The following is a 25,107-nucleotide window of genomic DNA, read 5'->3' as shown; positions in this document are numbered from 1 at the left end:
ATTATAATGTAAATAACTGGATCATTTTAAAAGTATATTCTGATAAGAGGTTATTTTTTATTTTGAAAAAAACTGTTTTTCAGTTTTGATGTCTTAAGCACTGTACCAAATTTACCTTATGCAGATGGGGAATAGAAATGTTATAGTCCTAATTAAAATGAAAATTTGAAGCACAAAGATAGTCAAATACTGTTCTGCTTTTAAATACATTGCTCGTAGAACTGAAATATTTATTCTAGGTTCAGTCAATAGTACCTCATGACTAATGTAAAATTAGCAAAGTCATTCAGGCACAGACACGTATGAGAATGTAAAGGAAAACTAAATTCTGATCCGATCCCTGTTGAAGTCAATCAGAGTTTTGCTATGGACTTCATTAGGAGTAGGATCAGACCCCTACTCTATTGACTAGTTCTCCTTAGAGGAACATCAATGAACTACCTTTTTAAAAAAAAAAATCTGTTGGTAACAGTGCTCAGGAAGATTTTTTTCCCCACTAAAAGCAAAGCATCATTTCTTTGTGTTTGACATTCTAAATCCCCTTTAAGTTTCTCTGTGAGATCCCAAATGGTTGATGTACCAAATCTATATCTCCTGAAAACATGTTTTTTATGAAGTTCAGAGAGTAATGCCTATCTTTTTAAGCATGCCCCAACACCCCACAGGATATTGCCTTCTGAGCCATCTCAGAGCCAGAAGCTGCAGTCCCTGTTCAGCTATAGCTCTCAAGGAAGTTAGTAGGAATTTGAGTTTTAGCAAATTTTCAAAAGCTGGCATGGGTGCAAATGACCAATAGCATGCTGAAAATGGGGCTCACTGTATTATTTGGGGGCATAGGGAGTTTTCAGAGCAGATCAGCAGTTTGCACTCAAGTTACATGAACATTCTAGGGGTTCAGTTGGATAGATGTGGGACTGGCTGCTCAATTGGGATTTTCAAAAGTGCTCAGAAGCCCCACAAAGTACTCAGCCAGCTGCTTTCAGACTTTTAGTCACATTAGAGACAGAACTAATCAGCAGGTGCAGATTAAGCAATTCAGGCACCGGTCCCTTTATTGGTTGCTCAGGACTCTGCACACCTGGGAATCCCACTTCAACTGATTTTATAAAAACAAAGATGCAGGAGGGCATAAATACAAAAGGCAGAGAAATTCCAGTAGTCAGTAAGGGGGAGTAGGCAGGTGTTAAAACAGAGCCAGAAGTGGGGCTAGAGGAAAGGTGACTACAAAGGTCTAGGAGAGGGATTAGGAAAAAAGAGAGAGAGGGAATTGTGGTGGGTGGTGGTTTTTTTGGGATGTGCAGTTCAGTGTGGGGACTGCACAACACCTGACTATATTACAGTGGTCTCCATTCAAGCCAGAAAAGGGGGTGAAGGTTTGCTCTTTCTCAAAGGCTGAGGAGATGCCAATACCTTTCAACAGGATCCATAACCTAAGGAGGCTTCATGGAGGCACAGTTAATCCAGCAGCACAGACTTGCCCTGGAAGCCATTATGCCCCTAGATGGTGAGTTCAAGGGAGACATATGGGAAGCCACACCCTCCCCATCCCTATCAGGGTTACTGTAGTCTTTAGCCTGCCAGAGGACCACAAGCAATGTTATTGGTACTAATTTCTTGAGTTGCCCTGGGGAGCAGCAAGGCAAGACTGTACTGCAGCAGTGAGTCCATAGTGGAGTTTAGAAGAATCACTTCCTGTCTGGGAAGCTGCATCCAGATTAGAGAATGGGTGCCTGATCCATAGGGAAACTGAACATAGGACTAGTTTTAGTGGTGTCCCATTTGCAAAGATTGTGCTTCAGAGTGGTGTGAAGTGAGCTACTGGAAGCAGCTGGTGGATCTGAGGTGGGCAAACTATGGCCCGTGGGACCCTTCTGGCCTGGGAGGCTAGCCCTCAGCCCCTCCACTGCTATTCCCCCTCCCCTGAAGCCTCTGCTCACTCCACAGCCAGTGCAATGCTCTCAATGCTGGGCTCCAGCTGGGTGCGGCTGCCTCCAGTCGGGTGGTGTGGCTGTAGCACCGCCAGCCACTGGTACTCCAGGCAGTGTGGTAAGGGGGCAGGGAGCAGGGGGGGTTGGATAGAGAGCAGGGGAATTTGGGGGGGTGGTCAGGGGTGGTGGTATGGATAGGGGTGGGGGTGGTCAGAGGGTGGGGAACAGGGATGGACTGGGGCAGGGGTCCTGGGGCGGGTAGTCAGGAAGGACAAGGTGGTGGGGGGGGGTGGGCAGTCTGGGGCAGCAGTTCTGGGGGCTGCAGGGGACAGGGAGAAGAGATGATTGGATGGGGCAGGGTTCCTGGGGGCAGTTAGGAAGGGGGTTGGATGGGGCAGTGGGGGCAGTCAGGGGTGGGGTTCTGGGGGCTGTCAGAGGACAGGGAGTGGGGGTGGTAGATAGGGCAAGGGTCCTGGGGGGGCTGCCAGGGAATGGGGGGGTGGATGGGGCAGGAATCTGGGGAAGGCCATCGGGGGTGAGAAGCAGGGGTGGGTTGGATAGGGGGTAGGGCTGTTTGGGGAGGTACAGCTTCCCCTAACCAGCCCTCCATACAATTTCCGAAACCTGATGTGGCCCTTGGGCCAAAAAGTTTGCCTGCCCCTGTTCTAGATATTTGAGCTGCACAAGCAGAAAAGAGCCTTGACTAGAGGATTCTAGTGGCTGAGTTCCCCTCCTAGGGGAGCAGGTGGATCAGCACAGGTGGATCTGTAAAATCATGATAGAGAAGCATGTCTGAAGAAAGGAATCCTTATTAATCCTCTACAAATAACCCAGTGATGACAGAACTACAACATAAAGGACAACCTTTGTGGAGTGAAAACAAAAAAGTTATTCGGTGAAGAATAGTGTAACATTACCTAGTGACCATGATACACTTTGGTGGAAGCAAGGGGCCCTTACTGAGACACTGTGGCATGTGGGTGGGTGTATACAGGGGACTATCGCTATGAGAGGACAGAGATATTCTCTTGCTCCCTGGCTTTCCACCGATAAACTGTTCAGTTGCCCATTGCCCCTGGTGATATGAATGGGGTTGCCCTGTACTTTATTATGTGCTACATGAGGTTCAGATGCATTTCTGGCTGTACATAGTCTGTATCTGTCAAGGCAGATGTGTGTAGTCCAGTACATTGTCTATAACTATGGGTGAGCCTGAGCTTCTCTGCTTTTCATGGCAATGACACCAGCTATACTAAGCACAATAGGTTAAGATTAGAGGTCCGTAATCCCCATACTAATAGGCTTGCCATGTCAATTGAATTTGCATATTGCAACTGAGAGAGCCCTGTTACTCCCCTTCCTTCACCCACTGGTTACATAGGGGCACCTCTGCCTGCCCTTTCTCCTTTTTAATGGCAACACACAGAAGCACAAAGCAGTTTCTAAATAAAACCCATTGTTTTAACTGTGCTTTTTCTGACTAGGCATTATAAATGGCTTGTCACCATACCCCTCCAATCCTGTGCTGCTTCCTGCCATCAACTACTACACATGGCTATGTAGCATTACTTGCATGGAGGGAGCAGCACAACAACTGCTGAAATTCTCAAAACTCTGTCTCCTTGGTGCCTTTAGTAAAGCCCTTGCTGCTCACATAAGCACATTTTTGATGCAGCATTTTAAGTGCACCAGGAAGACCCCATTCCCTCCCTTCTCCAGCTGAAGCCTGCACTCTGTTTACATCCTGCCATCGGGTGGACTGGCACCATCCTTTAGAATGAGTGCAAAGTTAGCTGGTGACTTGCACGCAGTGGTTAGTAGATTTCTAATGGGTAGAGGAATGCTGAGTAGAAGTCTTTGCAGGTGACTTCTCTACTTTTCTTCCTGTGTTTTGTGGGCCAACTCTGGCACTGCTTACCTTATCCCAAAGCATTCAAGTGTACTCAGCACTGTACATCCAAATCACCCCTTTGAAACTTCCCCTGCATGTGTGTCATTCTCCTACCTCATACTCTCAGAAACATCTGATTTGCTCTAAAATGGCTGCTTAGGATTTTCACAGGCTTATACTGCTCCTGTTGATTTCAGGGGGTGCAGGATCAGGACTATAACTTATATATACACATTTTTTTATTCTTTTAACACCTGAGCTTAGCATTGGGGGTTGGTCTGTACCTGATGCCAATAGAAGTTGGGTGTTGTAGGTTCTTACAAAGCAAATATCTATAAATAGTTATTTCATCCAAATACACAAGGACAAGGGGAATTCCCCATATTTTTTCAATTAAGATGTCAAATTACTTGTTACATTGAAAGATCCACTACCTCATTGCCCTGTGTTTTTACAAACATTTCAGTGCTGCCTAAAAGTGTCAGGCTATTGTAAATGTTGGGTTATATTCTTTCGATGCATGTCACTTCGTTATTCCCTTTGCAATCTTTCCATGCACAAGGTTTGATCCCTGACAGCTGTTTTTGCTGGAGAGCATCCTGGACAGAGTAGCTCAGTCAGTTGGCTGTATTACTTCCCCATGGCTTACTCCATCCTGCTGCAATGTGAATCTTTCTATAGTGGCATTCTGGGGCCTACTACCAGCTGAGACAGCCTGGTAATAGGTCCACTGAGCTGCACTAGAGACCCAAAACTGAAACAAAACCCTGCAGCATCTAACCAGTGTTTAGTCCTGTCCTCCTGCTGATTCCCTAAGATCTGTGAGGCTTAGGGTTACCAGCTAGAAGTAACAGAGGAGGAGAAGGACCTCGGAGTATTGGTTAATCACAGGATGACTATGAGCCGCCAATGTGATATGGCTGTGAAAAAAACTAATGTGGTCTTGGGATGCATCAGGTGAGGTATTTCCAGTAGAGATAAGGAGGTGTTAGTACCGTTATACAAGGCACTGGTGAGACCTCATCTGGAATACTGTGTGCAGTTCTGGTCTCCCATGTTTAAGAAGGATGAATTCAAACTGGAACAGGTACAGAGAAGGGCTACTAGGAGGATCTGAGGAATGGAAAACCTGTCATATGAAAGGAGACTCAAAGAGCTTGGCTTGTTTAGCCTAACCAAAAGAAGGCTGAGGGGAGATATGATTGTTCTCTATAAATATATCAGAGGGATAAATACCAGGGAGAGGGAGGATTTTTATTTCAGTACAATGTACCAATGTGGACACACAAATGGGATATAAACTGGCCATCAGGAAGTTTTGACTTGAAATTAGATGAAGGTCTATAACAGAGAGGAGAAGTAAAAAAGAGAGTCCACCTCCTGTGCACATATGTATTGGAGCATGAGCTTTTGTGGGTGAATACCCACTTCGTCGGATTCACAAAAGCTCATGCTCCAATACGTCTGTTAGTCTATAAGGTGCCACAGGACTCTTTTCTGCTTTTACAGATCCAGATTAACATGGCTACCCCTCTGATACTTGACATCAGAGGAGTGAAGTTCTGGAACAGCCTTCCAAGGGGAGCAGTGGGGGCAAAAGACATATCTGGCTTCAAGACTAAGCTTGATAAGTTTATGGAGGGGATGATATGATGGGATAGCCTAATTTTGGCAATTAATTGATCTCTGACTATTAGCGGTAAATATGCCCAATGGCCTGTGTTGGGATGTTAGATGGGGTAGGATCTGAGTTACTACAGAGAATTCTTTCCTGGATGTCCCCGGTCCCACGGATTCAGCGGCACGCCTGCGGGAGGTCCGCCAAAGCTGCGGGACCAGCGGATCCTCTGCAGGCATGCCGCCAAAGGCAACCTGCCTGTCGCCCTCACAGTGACCGACAGAGCGCCCCCCGCGGCTTGCCGCCCCAGGCACGCACTTGGCGTGCTGGTGCCTGGAGCCACCCCTGTTGCCCACAAGCTCAGGGTTTAGCTGATCGCCATATTTGGGTTTGGGAAGGAATTTTCCTCCAGGGCAGGTTGGCAGAGGCCCTGGGGCTTTTCCACCTTCCTCTGCAGCATGGGGCATGGGTCACTTGCTGGAGGATTTTCTGCACCTTGAAGTCTTTAAACCATGATTTGAGGACTCCTAACCTATGTCTGAGCTATTGGAGTTTGATACAGGAGTGGGTGGGTGAGATTCTGTCGCCTGCATTGTGCAGGAGGTCAGACTAGACCAGGGGTCAGCAACCTTTCAGAAGTGGTGAGCCGAGTCTTCATTTATTCACTCTAATTTAAGGTTTCGCGTGTCAGCAATACATTTTAATGTTTGTAGACGGTCTCTTTCTGTAAGTCTATAATATATAACTAAACCATTGTTGTACGTAAAGTAAATATGGTTTTTAAATGTTTAAGAAGCTTCATTTAAAATTAAATTAAAATGCAGAGCCCCCTGGACCGGTGGCCAGGACCCAGGCAGTGTGAGTGCCACTGAAAATCAGCTCGTGTGCCGCCTTCAGCACTCGTGCCATAGGTTGCCTACCCCTGGACTAGACTATCAGTGGTTCCTTCTGACCTTAGTCTATGATTCTAGGTGTCTGGTTTTTGACTGGAACGCCTAGTTAAAAAGAAACCCTGGCGGCTCCGGTCAGCACTGCTGACCGGGCCATTAAAAGTCTGGTCGGTGGCACAGCGGGGCTTAGGCAGGGTCCCTGCCTGCCCTGGCTCCGCACAGCTCCTAGAAGCAGCAGCATGTCCCTCCTTCGGCTCCTATGCATAGGGGCTCTGCATGCTGCCCCTGCGCCAAGCGCCAGCTCCACAGATCCCCTTGGCCACGGAGGCAGCGTCTGCGGACGGTGGCAGCATGCAGAGCCCCTACGCGTAAGAGCTGGAGGGGGGACATGCCACCGCTTCCAGGAGCTGCTTGAGGAAAGCGCCACTTGGAGCCTGCACCCCTAATCCCCTCATGCCCCAACCCCCTCCAAACCCCTTGGTCCCAGCCCATTGCACCCTCCTGCACTCCAAATCCCTCATCCCTGGCCCCACACCAGAGTCCGCAGCCCTAGCCAGAGCCCTCATCTGCACCCCTACCCCAGCCCAGAGCCCCCTCTAACACCCCAACCCCCCTGAGCCAGCCCACTGAAAATGAGCGAGCGAGGGAGGGAGGGTGGGGAGAGCAAGCGACGGGGGTGGTGGTGGTGGTGAGTGAGGACAGGATGGGGCCTTGGAGAAGGGGCAGGGCATTTGGTTTTGTGCAAGTAGAATGTTGGCAACCCTAGTGAGGCTTGGGAGCTAGCCCTGGGATAAGAGTATCAAAACATGTGCCTCCTTGATGATTGGGGACACATTCCCTTAACGAGGTTCTCAGAAAACTCCTCTTGTTTAGGCCCCACTTCTTGGGGGTTTACATGTGGAAGGAGGCAATTGGAGCCTCCATTGTATTGTGTCCTCACTTAGGTAACCCTTCTATTGAAGTCAAAATGGGAATTTTCCTGAGCAAGAACAGAGTACAAACTGAGAAAGGGCTTCAAGATGGGCCTGTAATGTTTGTGGGTGCTGAATCCCAGTTAGTCAAACACTATTGCTGCAGCAATAACAGATGAACTGGAGTTTTAAAACATCATTACAAATATGTTTCAGCCAAACAAGGATGATGCAAAATAAGGGAGAGACTGCTATAGAACCTACACATGAGCTAATATAAAAATCCGTGGCCCCTGTGATGACAGAATTCCATCCAAGTTAAAATAATGAAGTTTCTACCTCTGTAAAAAAAATAAAAATAAAACAACCACCCCCATTAACCTAGTCAGTGTGGGGAGCAGCAGGTACCACACAGACAAGTTCAAATGTAGGTCAGGAACTCTGCACTGGAGAAGATTAGATGACTCTTCACATAGAAGGAGTAGAGAGCCTAATGCACTTTTCTGACATATAATTTTCCTGCATACTCAATGTGAGATGAATTGTTTGCCCCCTCAGGACCACATCATACTTTATGTGCAAAACAGTGCAGAAATGTGCCAAAAGATCTGAAGCAACCTGGAATTAAGAACTGTGCCGCGTCATGCCTTCCAATACCAGCACTTTACAAGCTTCTAGAGGGAGCAGGTATCCGACAGCCCTTTCTTTACTGTTTATCCTCACTAGATGACTGACCAAAACAGGCAGATAGACCCATACTGCAGTATAGTCAGTATATGACTCCTGCATAGGACTGTCATGCCACGTGCACAACCCCAAAGCGTAACAGCAAACTCTAGAGCCAGTGGAAACATTCCCTGCTGTGTAACTGTGTAGAACTCTTTTTAACCCATATAAAATGGTGTGACACACAAGCATGAGGGTAAAGTTATAAAACTGTATCACACATGAGGGGGTGGGATAGCTCAGTGGTTTGAGCATTGGCCTGCTAACCCCAGGGTTGTGAGTTCAATCCTTAAGGGAGCCATTTAGGGATCTGGGGCAAAAATCTGTCTGGGGATTAGTCCTGCTTTGAGCAGGGGGTTGGACTAGATGACCTCCTGAGAGCCCTTCTAACCCTGTGATATTCTATGTGGCCACTGGAGCCTGATTCCTGGCATGTAACAGGAGAATTATTTGGTCTCCACAGGAGGTATGGGTTAGTGACAACTGTTACAACAATGGTCCAATTCACATGACATGGGCCAGGAAATAAATATCAGTCTATTACCAGTGCATACTAGTGTCAGTCACAGTAACCCTCCTACTGCCAGCATCCCAGAGATCCTCCCTGATTGGCCTCACTCAAAAAGGACTGTGTCTCGGGTCTAGTCCAAAACATGGTTGATTGGTATCAGTCCAGCAATTTACAGTTTCTCTTCCATTTGGAAGAGACTTTCATGTCTGTTAGTCTATTGCAGAGGAGTTACTACAAAGAATGAACAATTGCTAATCTAAAAATTGGATCTGTTCAACACCAAATGACACTGTACCTTAAATGACAGAACAAAGAAAGAACTACTTAGTTTCCAGTACTGTTAGCCCCTCAGACTTTATTCCCAAGCACAGTTATTTATCATTCACTGCCCTTAAAATAATACATTTTCTTATCACTAATTCCCCCAAATTTTCTCCAGCTGCCTTTTTTGTTTTGCTTTGCCTTAACCAGTAGACACATTTAAATTTTTCTTTGTTTTGTAATCTACATTTTTTTCATATCCGAAATTACAGCCTTTGCAATACACAATACTGTAGAAAGTCCCTCCTTTGAAACAGCAGAACATGGTACAATTTTAGCATCATATAATTTCCTGCATAATTGTTAAATCATTTTCTTCCTTTTCTCCCTCCCCCTCTTTTTTTAAAGAAAGAAACATTCAAACTGCATTTCTAGAGAGACAGGAAACTTAACAACCTTGTAACACCATGCTGCACTGTGCCTCATAGTTATCACAACATCAAAAACAAATCTCTAAGCAGTGCGAGAACTTTTCCTATCTATTGTTTCAGTCAGTCAGTAGTAAACTCTGTCTTCTGCAAGGCGCTATAGGTTCACAAAATGCAAAAACTCCTTGTGTGTTTGTGGCATTGTATTCCCAAATATCATATAATACAAATATTAAAATATCACTGTTCATAACATGTTCCTGTACACCATCTGGGCCTCCCCCAGGAAGCTGGCATAATCTGTCACACTAAAGATAACACGTTTTCACTCTTTTTGTTGTGTTGATGTTTGTCATCATGGATTTCACTTTACTGCTCCAATTACATTTATGACATTCTTACATACTGAATGGCACTAATGACTTTCATTATTATTTACACACTTACACTCCCTCACAACATGCCCTCTCTCAGCAGTCACTCTGATATAAAGCTAATGAATTTTAGCTTCCCATTACATAAAAGCTTATGAGTAATGACCCAGCTTCACCACCTCTTTGTAATGCCCGCAATCTTAGGCTCCTGTTGTAATAAAGGAAGGACATGATACATTTATTTTTCCCCCCTCAGCAAAAGCAAATATAGGGATGAAATCAAGTTTAAAACAACATATGCAAATTTAATTGAAAACAAATATATATCAAGTAGTTCCCCAGGAGAAATCTAAATCTCCCTAAATTAGCAGCATGTAACAAACAGGATAATAATGCCTATTATCATCATCATCTTTAATTTTTCATGACAACTTTTTTTTAAATGTCGTTCAAGCCCATTAGACAGCAGAGGTAAAAACATGGGTTTTACATAAGAGGTTACAGGGTTATATGCTGTATCACCAAGATATGGTTTAATTATTCAAAATACAGGACTCCTCCTCAGTTAAAATAAAAAGAAAACAAGGTTGCTACCAGCCAAATGAAGAGTAGTCGTGACAAATATAAATTGCTCCCCATCAGAATAACAAAGATAATACAATAAACCAGAGCCCAGAAGACTTTGAAAGACATTTTGGAGCACAGAACAGTGCTGTAAAGCAATTTAGGACTCTGTTTTAGCAATGATTTGAGCTGCAACCTGCAAAACTTGTACATGTCTCATTGCCTGCACTGCCATGGGGAATCTGATTCCACCAGCCAAATTTAAATTTGCTGGCAATCACATGAAAGGCTGATTAATTGATACTATGGTTACTCCAGTCCTTTTTGCAGTAGATGGAACTCGAACCTGATACCAGAGGAGCCCCCACAGAGCATGTGCAAAGAAGTCTTTGATGCCATTCCACAGAAAGCTTGCCTGGCAGACCTCGGTCAACAGCCCTGCTACCCAGGGAGCCAAATTCAATGCATAACCATGGATGAACTTTGAAAAATTCAGCTGAAATGAGGATTGTGATGTACTGGAGGAGGAGGAGGGATCATTTGCTTGAACCTTCAACCTACTGCCTCTGTATTAATCCCCAAGATTGATGCTGCATACATGGAATCTGGGTTTGTTCTGATAAAGAGGTTTGTAGGCTGCCTGCTCTCCCAAATTCTGCCCTTTGATATGCTTGCATAACTCCCATATGCTCCAATTGCTGAATCAGCTAGGCAAATATGGAGCCAGATTTCTGCAGAACGCCCACCCATGAAAACTATTCTATTTCATGTGATCCAGGGTTCCCTGAAAGGCCAATAGACATTGTACACACCCCAAATCCTGTATGAAACCACTCTGCTTTGGCCTGGAACAGCCAATTGAGCATGGGGAAGTCTGTAACCACGCCCTATAGTGTGAATTTTTAAAATTTTTCCTATAGGCCTAATCCAAAGCCCACTGAAGTCAATGGAAAGATTCCCATTGACTTTACTGGGCATTAGATCAGGCCCTAAAATGATGAAGGCTGATCTCACTCCAGACCTCTTTCTAATCTCAATTATTCTGATTGAATTTAAGAGACTCCACTGATGTCAATGGAGTTACAGCAGTTTTAAAAACACCGGAGGGATCAGAATCAGGCCCTCAATTCTCTCTGATGTTACTTTACATTTTGCCTACCTTGCCTCGTGCTATTGAGAATATATTATGAACCAAGAGGTGTACAGATACTTGTGCTGTTTATTTAAAGCTACAGCTAGAAGCAATGCACCAGAGGCCGAGGATGGCTCTAAGCAGAAGATTTAGAGTGAAGCAGAGAGGGAGAGACAGTAGCTTTAGGGATGATACTGCTTTTCTTATTCTAATAATGGTCCTTTAAGTGTTGGAAGAAGGTGGCTTTTTCTGTATTACACTAATAGGGATGATAAACAAGGGGTCGACAACCTTTGACATGCGGCCCATCTGGGTAATCCGCTGGTGGGCTGTGAGACATTTTGTTTACATTGACCATCCTCAGGCATGCCCCTCCCCCCCCCACCCCCCCCGCAGCTCCAGGTGGCCGTGATTCACTGTTCCCGGCCAATGGGAGCTGCTGGAAGCGGTGCGGTCAGCAGGGACTTTATAACATTTCTTTTAATAGCTGCCAATCTCGAAGGGTATTGGAATGCTGCAACTGTTGTACATGCAGTTAAATAGGATATGGTTTGCAATATCATTCAGAGAAAGTTGCACACATAATATTCTAAAGAAAATGGTGGAGTCAGTGAACATTTTTAATCTACTTGACGACTATTAATAGCACTTACACAAAGGACAAGAGGCTGATCAAAGGATAGGACACAAAATTCACAATAGAAATAACATTTCAACCAATCTATATAACCTTCCTATACAAAGAAATTAAAACAACTAGAGATTATTATTTATAGCAATGTCACATGAAGGAAAATTAATCATAGTTTAGCAGGTGGTGGGATAGTTTGCATCTACAATTTTAAGTGCCATTTTTAAGGAAGGCCAAATTCCTGATTAAGTCAACAGTCTGCAGGATCGTCGTACTAATAATATAACCTACAGTAAAATGATTTTTTAAAGTTTACATTATGTTTAAAATATTGCATTATATTTTTACTGTTTAACCTTAAAGAATATTTTGTTTTTTTGCTTTATTTACATTTGTTATAAAATTCTACTTGTTCGAAGCAATAAAATATGCTAGGGATTTTTTTGTCCTGAGATATTGCCTTATTCCTATTACCTGTGGGCCCTGTGAGAATATTTATGAGAAAAAAAGATGTATTAAATAATTATAAAGTGAGTGAGGCATTCTATTCTTTAGAGACATGAAGGAGACTTACATGGCAGCCTGGTCCCCATTTTGTACCCGTGTGCGGAAATGACAAGGAAATCACATGAGGACTTCTCGCCACATAAATTTCTCTGTCAATGCCAAAACTACTGTATGTCTCACAAATGTTTATGACAAACATAGCAATTGGTTTATAGGGGATGGGGTGGGAGGAAGGTGGAATGTTACAGTGCAAAGTAATTGGTGCTGATGGGGAATCACAGGGGGAAGCATGTTCATGCAATTGATATTGCTGTTATACTGTGACGTTTTGCTCAGTATATCCAGAACTATGAGCCACTGTGTTACTGCTCTGCCTCACAAGGAGTGAGTTTTGCCACTGCTAAGATGTACGTCAGTTGCTGACGCGCCAGCTTTTCTGCTTTGCCAGCAAACTCCTCAGGATTTTGCCAGTCCAAACCTGGTCTTGCAGGTAGCAATCACTGAATCCTAATTCCCAAGCTCTCCAGAGACATTTCCCTGGAGTGTCCAGCCCCTCTCACTGGACACTCATAAAAGTTAAGTTCACTGCCTCCAAAGAAGCAGTGGACACACCAGCCCATTGAGTTAGCTGAGGACTCACCCTCCACCATTAATACACAGTGCTGAGATGGTTTTGTAATAAAAGAAGAATGAGTTTATTAATAAAGAACACATATCTAAGTGATGCTAAGCAGGAATCAATAAGACAAATATGGTTACAAACAAAACTAAGCAAAACATGTTTTCAAATGACTAGAATTTAATTTCAGCAAGTTACAATCTTTGTCTAAGCAGGTTTCTGACTTGCATCAAGTTTCCAGCAGCTCGAAGCCTTTCATGCCAAGAGGATCTAGCATTCATGGACTTAAAGGGTGCTGTTCCCTTAAGTCCCCTAGGTGATGTATAACTAAAATGTCTTTTTTGCTCCTCTAATATTACTGAGTCCATTGTCTTCCTGGGGTACAGATTCTGTCCCCAGCATGATTGTTAAACAGTCTTCTTCCACACTTGCTTAGCTTGATGGCTGTCTTTACCTTATATGTAAATATACTTTCATTGTTCTCTGCTTGTAACCAAGCTGGTCAGAAACTAAATACACATTCCATTCTCTAGGGCAGGCTGGTTTTATGATCTGCCCCCCAAACACATTTTAAGAACATGTTTTCAGCATACATCTATAACTCATTGTGCACAACCCATACACACATCACACAATGATTTTTGGGACCACTATGTCACCAGTTTACATATGATCCTTCCATGACACTTTGGGGAGATAGATAGATATATATAAATGACAACAGTGTGTTGGGGCAAGGAGTGTGTCAGGCCTGATGTGAGTTACAGTTTGGGTGTCCCTCTGCCATATGACACTGAGGGGTTCCTGTGGTCACAGATACAGTGTAAAGAGATCTCAGTATTCCAATCAAACTAAAAAAAGTAAGACAGGAAATCTGTATTATTTCCTGAGAAAGGACAGCTACTTTCGAAGCACCATAGTCTGGTGGACAGGGCACAAGATTGGAACTCAGGAGACCTTAGTTCTATTCCCAGCTTTGATAGTGTGTGACTTTAGGCCACCTAAGTCATGCCACCTCTGTTTCCCTTTCCACACTTTATTGGTCTTTTCTATTTACTGGGGGCAGGGACTGTCACTCACTGCAATGGGGCCTCCAACTCAGTACAGGTCTCTAGGTACTGCTACTATATAGAGCACTTTGCTGTACATAGCATCCTGCTAAAAAACATTAGCCCAAGCATGTTCATTGAAGACAACAGGAATTTGCCATTGACTTCAGTTGGAGTACGATTGGTCTCCCAAGTTAGAAAAGAACAGTAATATAATTCACACGTATTCTTTTGCAACGCTTGGTGTTGATTGATACAGTTTTAAAAAGCACACACAATGGATTATTTATTTTGGTTTATAAAATAATAATGATAATAAGTGCCTGTACCAGGCCCTGGGTGCCCCTCAATCAGAAAACTCTATCAAATCAAATAGAAAAATGGACCAAAAATAAACTAGATCAGTCTCTCCTTGTATTATAACTGCAACTGGTTGTCAACAAACATAACCATAAAAATCTATTAACCCAGCCTGCAGCCTCTTCTCTAAAATACCTGAGAAAAAGAGATGGGCCTAACAGACTAAGAAAGGCTGTGAACTTCTGAACTTAGGGGCCTTCCTGGGGAATGTCCTGCCACCAGCTCCCCTACATTAAAGACACAAAACAGACATTCTTATAATGTGACCAGGTTGCTGGAATAGGTGGGGGCATATTTTCTGGTGTAAATCTACAAATCTCACCTCAATAGAGCTATGCTGATTTACACCTGGGGAGGACATGGCCCTATTGAATTTGTGGCAGATAATGATAACAGTATGCTCAGGCATAAAACCATTGGTTATACTGCATTTTGATGGTCTCATATCATGGTAGCCTACTATGGAGAAAGGGATACAACAGTTCACTTTATGGAGATCAACTTCACCTGATAAATGCAGTAGTATCTTAGAGGCTTAAGTGGGTTTTTGTAATTCACATCACTCTTACTATTCGTACTGCACTTATTGCATATTTCTCCTCCACAAATAAAGGGTTAGATTCTGGCTGCTTTTGAGCCTCAGCACAATGGATGGACAGAGCACAGGGAGCCTTTGTGCTGCCTTGTACGCCAGAGCAGCAAATAGCCAGAATCTTTGTGCTTGTTTCCCAGAACGCAAGCTGCAGAGGAGTCAGAGCACTGCCCCCAGCACTAGTATCACGGACCCCAAAACAGCAGGATTTGGCTTTGTGCTGCCACTGCTCCCCAACACTGAGAACCAGACATGTTTAAAAACCTGTAGCAGTTGCTGCTTCTGCTCGCACATGCTATTCCTGAATTCCGGAGGCCTTCTGCCAGCTTCTCTTCCCTGTAGGGAGGTTGCCTCCAGGAACTATCACTGGTTAATGCCCCTTGGCACTACCCCCTACTGTGGCAGTAGCTGGTAAAGCCATACGTGAAAAACAGTTTAATAAAATGAAAAGCATTAAAGAGAGAGAGAGAGAAACCTCTGCCAAGTTTCCTCCACAACTGCTACCAGCTGTAAGGGAGGCAACCACTGGCAACACATGCCCTGACAAAGCCAGTCTACTATGAGTATGAGGGGGCCAGTTCAAAGACTTCAGGCTGAGGACAGCTTATCTTACAGATCTTTAGTTTGAAGGCACATGCCCCCTGCTTCCTTCATGGCTCCCTACACCCCTCCCCTCTAATGAGGGCATACAAAGAAAACTGCAAGATTCAGTTTGCAGACTTTCCATGGCTTTCTGTTGCCTTCCCACTCCCCCTTGGAGAGTATAATATGGCTCTTGATGAGGAGGTTCACTAATAAGAAGTCTGACTCATTGCATTATGGCAGAATATTGCCATGGCCAATTAACTAATATGACTGCAGGATGTGCACATGCCATTTTATAAGATCTTACAAGATTTGTTAATAAGCGGTTTTTAGCCTTTCCATGATTATGTGGATAACAAAATAACACAGGAATGATTTACCATGACAATGAGGTTTTTATAGCATCTGATTAAATATGAATGTCTTTATAAACTATCCACCTTTCTTGCTTTCCCTTTTAGGACAAAAATATTTTAAATGATTCATTTTCAGTAATACTCCATTTCAGAACAGCTTTTCCCAAGATACACACCATGCTCATTTGCTCACTGACTGACAAAATAAATAAATTCAATTAAATACTGGAAGAAAGCTTCCTTATCCTGGAGGGATGACTAGTAACATTTGCACTAATAGTACAACTTAAGGGAATAAACTTGTGAAATTGTAAAGACCAAAAAATTCTATTACATACATTTAAGTTGTTGATTTCTATCGATGCAAACCTCACCCCCCCCACGTTACAATTATATAATGAGACAGAGGTACTACAGCAACTCCTTCTTCACAATTCTTATATCCTGCCAGTTAATACAATACTATGAAAAGATAACATGAGCCCACTCAAGTGAAAAGCTGTGATGGAAAACTAATATATTACATTGTACAAGCGGGATTTTATTCTACATTGGTTTGCAGATGTTATATAGCAATTTTGAAAGGCATGAAATAATTTCATTTGTAAAGAGTAGAAAAGGTTGTTCACATATATGATTTTATATACGGAGGATTTATTTTCATATATGAAGTAGGTTTTGCTAAAATTTTACTGATGATATCTAAACATGTCCAATATTATCCAAAGACTTATGTATATGGCCTCATTCTTGCAGTCTGGCATTAATTCATTCAGCACAGAATTGTAGATGTTGTGCCTCTTTGTCCTTTTTAATGCCTGTACTGGCATTAACACACAACTTTCTAACCAGCTACTTAGATACTTGCTTTAGGCAATGAAATATTACTTGCCTGGAATTTGACCATTCCTGAAAATGCACATATTCTATAGGTTGTGTTGAAACATATCTTGAACATTCATTGGAAGCATTATGAATTCTTTGTACTTTAATTTAAAAAAAAAGAAAAAATCCGCAACACTAGTGTCCTAAGAATGCCTCACTGATCAACTCATCTGGTCACCCAGCCATTAAAGATAAAACAGCAGCCATATGAACTTACTGTCCTAATGACTATTGTGAGAAGAGTAAAATGCTGGGGAGCATTTGTTTTTACTGCTAAGCATTAGTGAAACAAGAGGCTTTATCTCAGATAAACAACAGAGCCTGTAGCTAGAGAAATAGAGACAATAACAAATTGGGAAGTGTACTGTAAAGATCAGTGCGTTAGCAAATTAATGAATAATGTAGTAAGGCCTTAAACTGGTTTATCTCATATAGATTGTCAGATCATCACACTGTCTATTTGAGAACTCATCTTCCATTACAGCTACTAAGTGTGTGGTGTCAAACCCAATTATAATTTCTCCTGATGAGTTTTCATTCATTACAGCAGAAAATCCACTTGGATAAAATTTAATAGGGTTGGGTTCCCTCCCCCACCTTTAAAACAGCTCTCCGTAGGCAATAGGTTGTGCATAATACATGCATTTAAAATTATACAGCAAGATCAGGTACAGTAACTGTCACAGCCTCATTCTTTCTCCATAGGGGAGTGGAAACCCTGCAGGTTTTAGCTTGTAGTGTTTCCTGTACATTCTTCTGTCCCACTCTAACCCCTAGCATAGAAAAGGCTAGGAGGTCCACTATGTAAACCTGCAAATCCCACAGAGGTGAAGAACTTCCACATCTCTATTAATTTGCTGTCAGTCCTCATCTCAGCCAAAAGGCGTCATGGTCTCCTTGCATCCCTCCCCCCCATCACCTAACTTTTCTTCTTGTTTCTTCACAAGTTTAATGACACACACAAGAGGGCACTCCTTACTCCATGGCGCTTTTTCCATTGTTATAGAACATATTTATTGTGATTGGGTTTTAAAAATATAAATATTCCAAAGATTGCTACAAAAACAAAATACTGTTGAAAGAGGATGGGACTTTTGCCAGCTGGGGTGAATTTCTGGTTCCATTGAACTCAATGCCACCCACCCACCTCAATGAGAGGGAAACCTGATGGAACCGGCAGCAATTGGGACAGCCTCTGTAAAAGGGGGAAGGATAGGACATGCTGTGGAAGCCAGGGTGGCCCCTCTTTCAGAAGCTCCATCCTCTCATTGGCCAGCCAGAGGAGTAGGGAAAATGATTGGTCCCTCACTCTCCCATTTCATTAATTTAAACCCTAGCCAGGGCCAAAAGGAGCTGCTTCTTGCTCCATTTCAGCAACTGCACACCCTCCCACTAACTGTAGTAACAAAGCTGTGTTTTGCAGCTACTGTGTGTCTGACCTATCAGCTGTTTGGGGAGTTAGGAAGGAATTTCTTCTTTCCTTTGTGGCCAAATTGGCATATGCCAGGTAGGTTTTTTTTCCACCTTCCTCCCAGCATCCTAGAGGCACAGTTGGGTTAAATAGGAATGGGATTTCGTAATTAGTAGTAGTACTTGGAAGGGATGTTAGTTTTGCCAGTTTCCAGTGTAGTTAAAAGGGAGGGCTCCCACAAATAAAAAAAAGACCTGGGATTTTGCCGATGGGCCTTGTGCCCATAGGTCAGGGGAGACCTTGTGGCCTTTGCAGGCCAAGGTCCTCCCCCTATTTTTATACTCCCTGACCCCCTAGCAACTCACAGAGTGTGAGGAGTGGGAAGGGATTCAGAAGAGCAAGCTGAGTCATCAGGGTAGACTGAGGAGAGTTTACCCTGAGTTATAGGGTAGGAGTCCGTAACCCTCACACTGGAAACACATAAAATGCCTGGTCAGTGGCAGTCTGGGTGACAGGGTGGGTATGTGCCTCCTCTGTGTTATGCTGAACAAAGCTGTAGCCTGTCACTTAAAATCCTTCTCTGTATCAGTCCTCATTTGCCACTGTGTCCAGATCAATGGGAGTTTTGCCATTGATTTCAATGGAACCAGGATTTTACTCCTGATCTTTGACAGCATGTTGCACTTTAAGAACTGGTCACATTTTAAAAGTTACCAATTTTGTATTCAATAACTTTTATCTTAACATTTGCAGTGCTCCTAATATATTGGTTCAGAAAATATCTTGAATGCTGCAAACATTAAGGCTATTTCATTGTCTCAGACAATTTACAAGTTTAAGGGTAACCAGTTTTTAACTTGAATGCAAAACTCATCACAAGCTCATGTTATAGTGATATTGCCAGTGTGCCTGAAACATCTGAGAAGAGCTTTGGAATTTTAAGTAATGACAATCAATAAGGGTTGGGGAATATAATATTAAAATCTCAAGACCATGGTTCTGAGAGAGCTAACAATTTTTATGTATATTCATTCATCATATCTAGAATATGAAAGCAGTGCTGATCTTGGTTTGCCTGTAGACTATCCAAGTATACTATTAGACTCTCACTTAATAAGCTAAGGAGTTACTAATGGGATTTAAAACTCTAGGTGCAATGCAGTCTACATCAAACATTAGAGTAAATCTCTCGTGGTAAAATTCATATCTGCCATTACCAGTTTTTACAGAGCTCATGAAAGTGAAGATTTTACAAGTAAGCACACAATTTACATAAACTTGGGGGAGGCAAAATAACCCTATTTTCTTCAGATAAACAAGGATTAATTTATTCTTGGTTTTTAGCAGTCAGCTAATCTAAATGCCTGGTTTCAGCTATACATCTGTTATACAACTACTTCTATATTTTGAATAATTTGGGAACATCTAAATATAGTTCACTCTTCTTGAATTAGCAGTACAATGTTATAGATCATGTAGACAGAAAAGCCTATCTCCTTGCTACTGAGTAGCCAATATGCTACAGGGCTCCAGTCTCAGAAGAGTCACTGTATTGTATCTTAACACTAACAGATGTTACTGCTGGCCCGTTAGAGCTTGGGGAAAAAAGAGAAAAGCAAAGGATCATAGTCCAAGAAAACATGCACAATCCCCACTGTAAAAATGTTACACCCATGCAGAAGTGTGGGATGGGAGTGGGGCTAAAGACATGTTTTGTAGCTGATCACTTCTTAGGCACTGTAACAGGGGGGCACTCATCTCCTGAGCCCCTTCTAGCATTCTTTTGGTACTACAATCTTTTCCCCGCTTCTAGCACCCCCAGTAGGGTTGCTGACCTCACTGGTCAGGTCTTCAATGACTCAGCTCTCCAGGCAAGTGACACCATCAAAATGATCCCCTTCTGGGCTAGCAAAGAGTTCACTAAACCATCTGCCCTCATCAGGGTCTTCAGCCCCACCTCTGGGGCCTTTAAATCCAGCCCTTCTCTCAGACTTCTAACAGAGCCTTGTGCCTTCTCAGGGCTTAGGCCATTTTACCTGTGGCTGGGGGAGAAGGGGAATCCAGGTCTACCCAGTACTCTGGGTTCCAACCCAGGGACCCCACAAACAACAGATATGTACTGTTTCCTTTAGTTTGCTGCATTCCCTGGGCCTCTTCCCACCTAGCCCCTTTACCTCCACCCATTAACTTTGGGTTTAAGTTCTCAAGTCATCTCACTCCCAGTTTTAGCAAATGCAGCCAGTTAAGCTCCTGTGGCCAGAGCAGCACACCCTTCTTCACCCCTCTGGTCCCAGTCAGGAACTGCCCTGCTAAGTCCCTGTAGGTCCTTTTATCTGTGTTTGCTGGGCTCTGATTGGCTTCTTTCCTGAGGCCTCTCTAAGCAGGCCTGAAGGACCCACCTCATTGCTCTTTCCTGGAATGGGGTGTAGTGGGACCTCAGGGCCTCCAGCATGGGCCCATGAAGGGCCAGGTACACCACATCACAGGCACAGAAAGTAATTTATCAACCATAACTTAACTGTTCCTTAGTCCACTTGCAACAGAGAAACATTACTACAATTGATTGACAATCTGTCCCATTTATCTTTACAGTTTCCAATATAAACTTCCGTTTGGACCAACCTCCTTTTCCAAAGGTTGATCTCCCAGTGATGTGCTGCAGTGGGAATAGAAAAATAAAATAACTAGTGGTTCTGGAGAAGAATCAAACTAATAACTGAGAGATGGTTAATGGGTGTTCTGCTAAGTGAGCACCTGAGCTGCACCCTTAGATAAAAACTGGAAATTCTTAGTTTTGCTTCTCTTAGCTAGATGATAATTTCTTAGGTACATGATTTCCAGTTAGACTTTGTGGGAAATTAGCCTGGGGGTGAAGGGGAGGAGGAGAATGGGTGAAATAAAACTGGAAAAGTTACAAAATAGTCCAGGTGAAGAAATATTTTGTAAAATAATAATAATTTAATCAAAGCCAGACAGGATCAATCATGATGTTGGAAAGGATTTTCAGATGAATGGGAAGCCACTAATAACTACCCAGGCTTTACTGAGTAAACAAACCAATCCATCTGAGACTTCAAGAATAAGATCCTGGAATATCAAGCATACAAATAAAAGAAAAGAAACTATACAATCATTGCACCAAAGAGAAATGTTAAAAATAAATATCAATTTGTTTTAAGCTGTAACATGTGGAAAATCCAGTGTCAAAGGTGATTTTACACTAGATTGTCACAAAAGAGGGTAAATTTATAGATATAATTTCCATTACAAGTTAGCTGTTCATATTACTCACTATGAATAACCTATCCAATATTTTTGATTCCTTTCCATCCCTTTTGTAATTTATCCACCAAAAAGTCATGACTTTTCTTCATTTGTTGCAATTTGATAGGTTTTTGCAAGCAAATTTTAGCCTGTAGTTTGTTGGCAAAATGGTTGGTAGGAATAATCACCATTCATTCTTTACCATTTGCAGTGTATGCAGGAGTTATAAAATAAGGAGAAGCAGTTTTCCCTCTCCACAGCTAAAAGTGGGAGAGTGGGAAATATGAATTGGAAGGAAGGAGCACAGGTTGCAGGTGGGAAGAGTTTGGAGAAGGCACCAGGAAATCAGTCTGTGTGCACATGGCTGAAATTCTAACTACAGTTGTAGCACCTCTGTAAATAGCTCTCTTAAAGAGCCAATTTAGTTTTAAAAAGCATGGAGTCCTCTCATGCAGGGGTGTGCACAAAGAGGGAGCAAGCAGGGGCACAGGTCCTCCCAATAATTGGCAGGGGCACAGAACTCCGCTGGCCCTGGGGCTGCGGGGGGAAGAGTGAGCTCCTCCGGCCTCAGGGCCATGGCAGGAGCTGATAGCTCCACCAGCCCTGGGGCTACTTAATTTACTAGCCTCTTCTGATGGACCTTAAATTATTTTAGAATGTCTAAACTGAAATATGTCAACCATTCTCCTTTATCAACTACTTTACTGACAGGGTGAAATAATTCTAATAGATTAGTGAAGCACAATTTTCCTTTGCAACAACTGAGCTGATTAGGCTCTATCATCTAGTAGGATCTCCTAGTATTTTATTATTCAGTTTTTAATTATTGTTTCATCCAAAGTAAGTGTTGGATGCAAGTCTGTACACATATATAATTATTATATATGTGTATTGAATATGGGGAGTTGATAACAGAATAATGTTTGGGTTTTTATAGTCACTTTTAAACAAAGCCTGATTTAAAAAAAAATCAAATTTGCCTAATATTAAGCAGCTTACTTTGGACAATTAGAAAATAGGGAGTTTTGTTAACAATATATAGCTAATGCAGCCTCCTCATTGTGTGTGTGTTAAATGTTTTTATTTGTAACCTTTTCATATTACATCTTTCTGAGTTTTCTAATTTTTTATTTCATTACATGAAGCAAAAGCTGAAAGGAAAATGAACTCACAGTAAAGACAGAACTCTAGTAAAAGCAGTTGACTGTCTCTGGAGAGAGTTATTGAGAAAAATGTGCAAGCTTTAAATTGACTCATGAAAACTAATTATTGCTAAATGACATTTTAAAACCTTGTGTGTGTAATCATAGTTACACAATGAATTGTATATTATGTAACCTTCATTTTTAAGGCTGGAAGAACATGAAAAAGCCTAGGAAAAAAATCTACATACATTCTGCAGTAATGCTCCATAGTACTGGAGTGATGCTATCAAATTGATTGTTTAGGAATACATCTGTAGAATAGTCTTTAAAAAATTTAAAAATGAAAAGTTAGGACTATTGGTTTTCTTTGATTTTGTTGTTGCTGGGGCCTTTGTGACAGCCCTTTGTTCAGCTGTGGCACAACACAGACGGTGACGCACATTGTTGATGAATGCCTGCTGACTAGGTTCAGCGATGGCCTAGAAGAACTGCATCACGCCATTGAAGATGCCATCGCTTGGCTAGACGATTGTGCACACTCCAAATAAATTTATTTGGATAGAGTGAGTGTTGCCATCCCCATGTGTTCAAAAATCAAGAGTCAGCATTCAAAAAATCAAGAGGTTTTCTTTTTTTTTTTTTGAAATAACAAATGCTGGGTTCTTTTTATTTGCCTTCTGTTCTTTCAACTTTTTGACTGCACTCATGGCACATTTTCCAGCTTTTGTCCGTACCCATGAAGGATAGAAACTTATTTCTTTTTCAAATGAAAGCAGATATTCTCACATAATTCCAAGGACTAAGGCTTCAAGAAAAATCACAAAAAAGTTGCAAAGACAGCAGAGTTACACTGCATTAGCATTTCCATTCAGAAACAACCCTACATTTTGTAGATTGCTATGCAAAATAGTCTACACAGACTTCATTAACTCACACAACATAACTGTAAGGGGGAATCTGGGCAAATTCTAGCAGAAACTACTAAGATATCTGAATACCAATGCAAGGAGCCTGGGTAACAAAATGGAGGAATTACAATTACTGGTGCAGGAAGTGAAATCAGATAAGAATAACAGAGACATGGTGGAATAGTAGTCATGATGGGAGTACAGGTATTGAAGGGTATCTCCTGTTCAGGGAAGACAGAAGTAATGGTGGTGGAGTACCACTGTACATTAATGAGGAGGTAGACTATAAAAAATGACAAGTGATGGAATGGATAAAATTTAATCTGTTTGGTCAAAACACTGAGGAAGAAAGCTCCATTGGGATAGTGCTTGGGGCTATGCTACAGACCCCCAGGATCTGATTTGGAAATGGAGAGAGACCTTTTTAATATTTTTAATGAAATCAATACTATTGGGAATTTTGTGTTCTTATGGGAGACTTTAATGTTCTGAAACAGATTGGAATACATGTGCTACTAATAATGGGCCCAAATATTCCTGGCTGTGATAGCTGACATATTTCCAAACCAAACAGTCCCCAAACCAACAAGTGACGATGCCATTTTAGATTTAGTTTTGGTAAGTAGCAAGGACCTCATAGAAGAGCTGGTTGTAGAGGACAGCCTTGGTTTGAATGCTCCAAAGCTAATTCAGCTTAAACTAAATAGAAGGATACAGAAAAATACAACTGCAACTAGGGTCCTTGATTTCAAAAGGGCAAACTTTAAAGAAATAAGGGAAATAGGGAGATGGACTAAATTGAAGAACAAGGGTCTGAATGGGGAGGAGGCTTGGAATTATCTTAAGTCAAAATGCAGAAACTATCTGAAGCCTGCTTTCCAAGCAAGGGGGGAAAAATTGTAGGGTAGGGTTACAGACCAAACTAGACTGAGATGCTTGTTCATCAGGTTATTAAGAGAAAGCAGAAAGCCTACAAGGAATGGAAGATAGCTTTCTTTGCTGATCCAGCCTTCCTCTTGGAAGTCAGGAAATGTAGGGAAAAAACGAGAACTGCCAAAAGGCAAGCAGAGTTGGACCTTGCAAAAGAAATTAAAACCAAGGTTCTTTAGCCATATAAATTAAAAGAAAACAAGGAATGAAGAAGTGGGACCACTAAGCACTGAGAATGGGGTGGAGATAAAAGATAAACTAGATATGGGCCAACACCTAAATGAATACTTTGCCTCAGTTTTTAATAAAGGTAATGAGGAGCTTAGGGGAGTGGCATGGTGGCTAATGAAAATGAGGATATGAAAGTAGAAAGTATCACATCTGAGGTGGAAGTCAAACTCAAGCATCTTAATGGGAGCAAATCAAGGGACCTGGATAATCTCCATCCAAGAATATTAAAGGAACTGGTACAAGAAATTGAAAGCCCAGTATCAAGGATTTTTAATTAATCCTTAAACTCAGAGGTCATACCCTGACTGCAAAATTGCTAATATAGTACCTATTTTTAAGAAAGGGAAAAAAGTGATCCAGGAAACTACAGGCCCATTAGCTTGACCTCCATTATATGCAA

General features: G+C 42.3%; 1 protein-coding gene and 1 long non-coding RNA gene across 2 annotated transcripts in view; one reads left to right on the top strand and one right to left on the bottom strand.

Moving 5' to 3' along the window:
* Positions 1-25,107, bottom strand: part of ARPP21 (cAMP regulated phosphoprotein 21) — a 265,503-nt gene that overhangs the window by 190,842 nt on the left and 49,554 nt on the right. The gene's annotated exons all lie outside the window — the stretch shown is intronic.
* Positions 1,162-12,150, top strand: LOC120397795. The gene is made up of 3 exons (XR_005594011.1): positions 1,162-1,504; positions 7,797-7,925; positions 10,433-12,150. It is a non-coding gene; the product is annotated as an uncharacterized LOC120397795 (long non-coding RNA).

This window comes from Mauremys reevesii, linkage group 2 (genome assembly GCF_016161935.1).
Source record: "Mauremys reevesii isolate NIE-2019 linkage group 2, ASM1616193v1, whole genome shotgun sequence".
In the NCBI taxonomy this organism is placed as follows: Eukaryota; Metazoa; Chordata; order Testudines; family Geoemydidae; genus Mauremys; species Mauremys reevesii.
The sequence above is the reverse complement of the archived record's forward strand: the minus strand, read 5'-3'. Positions and strand labels throughout refer to the sequence as shown.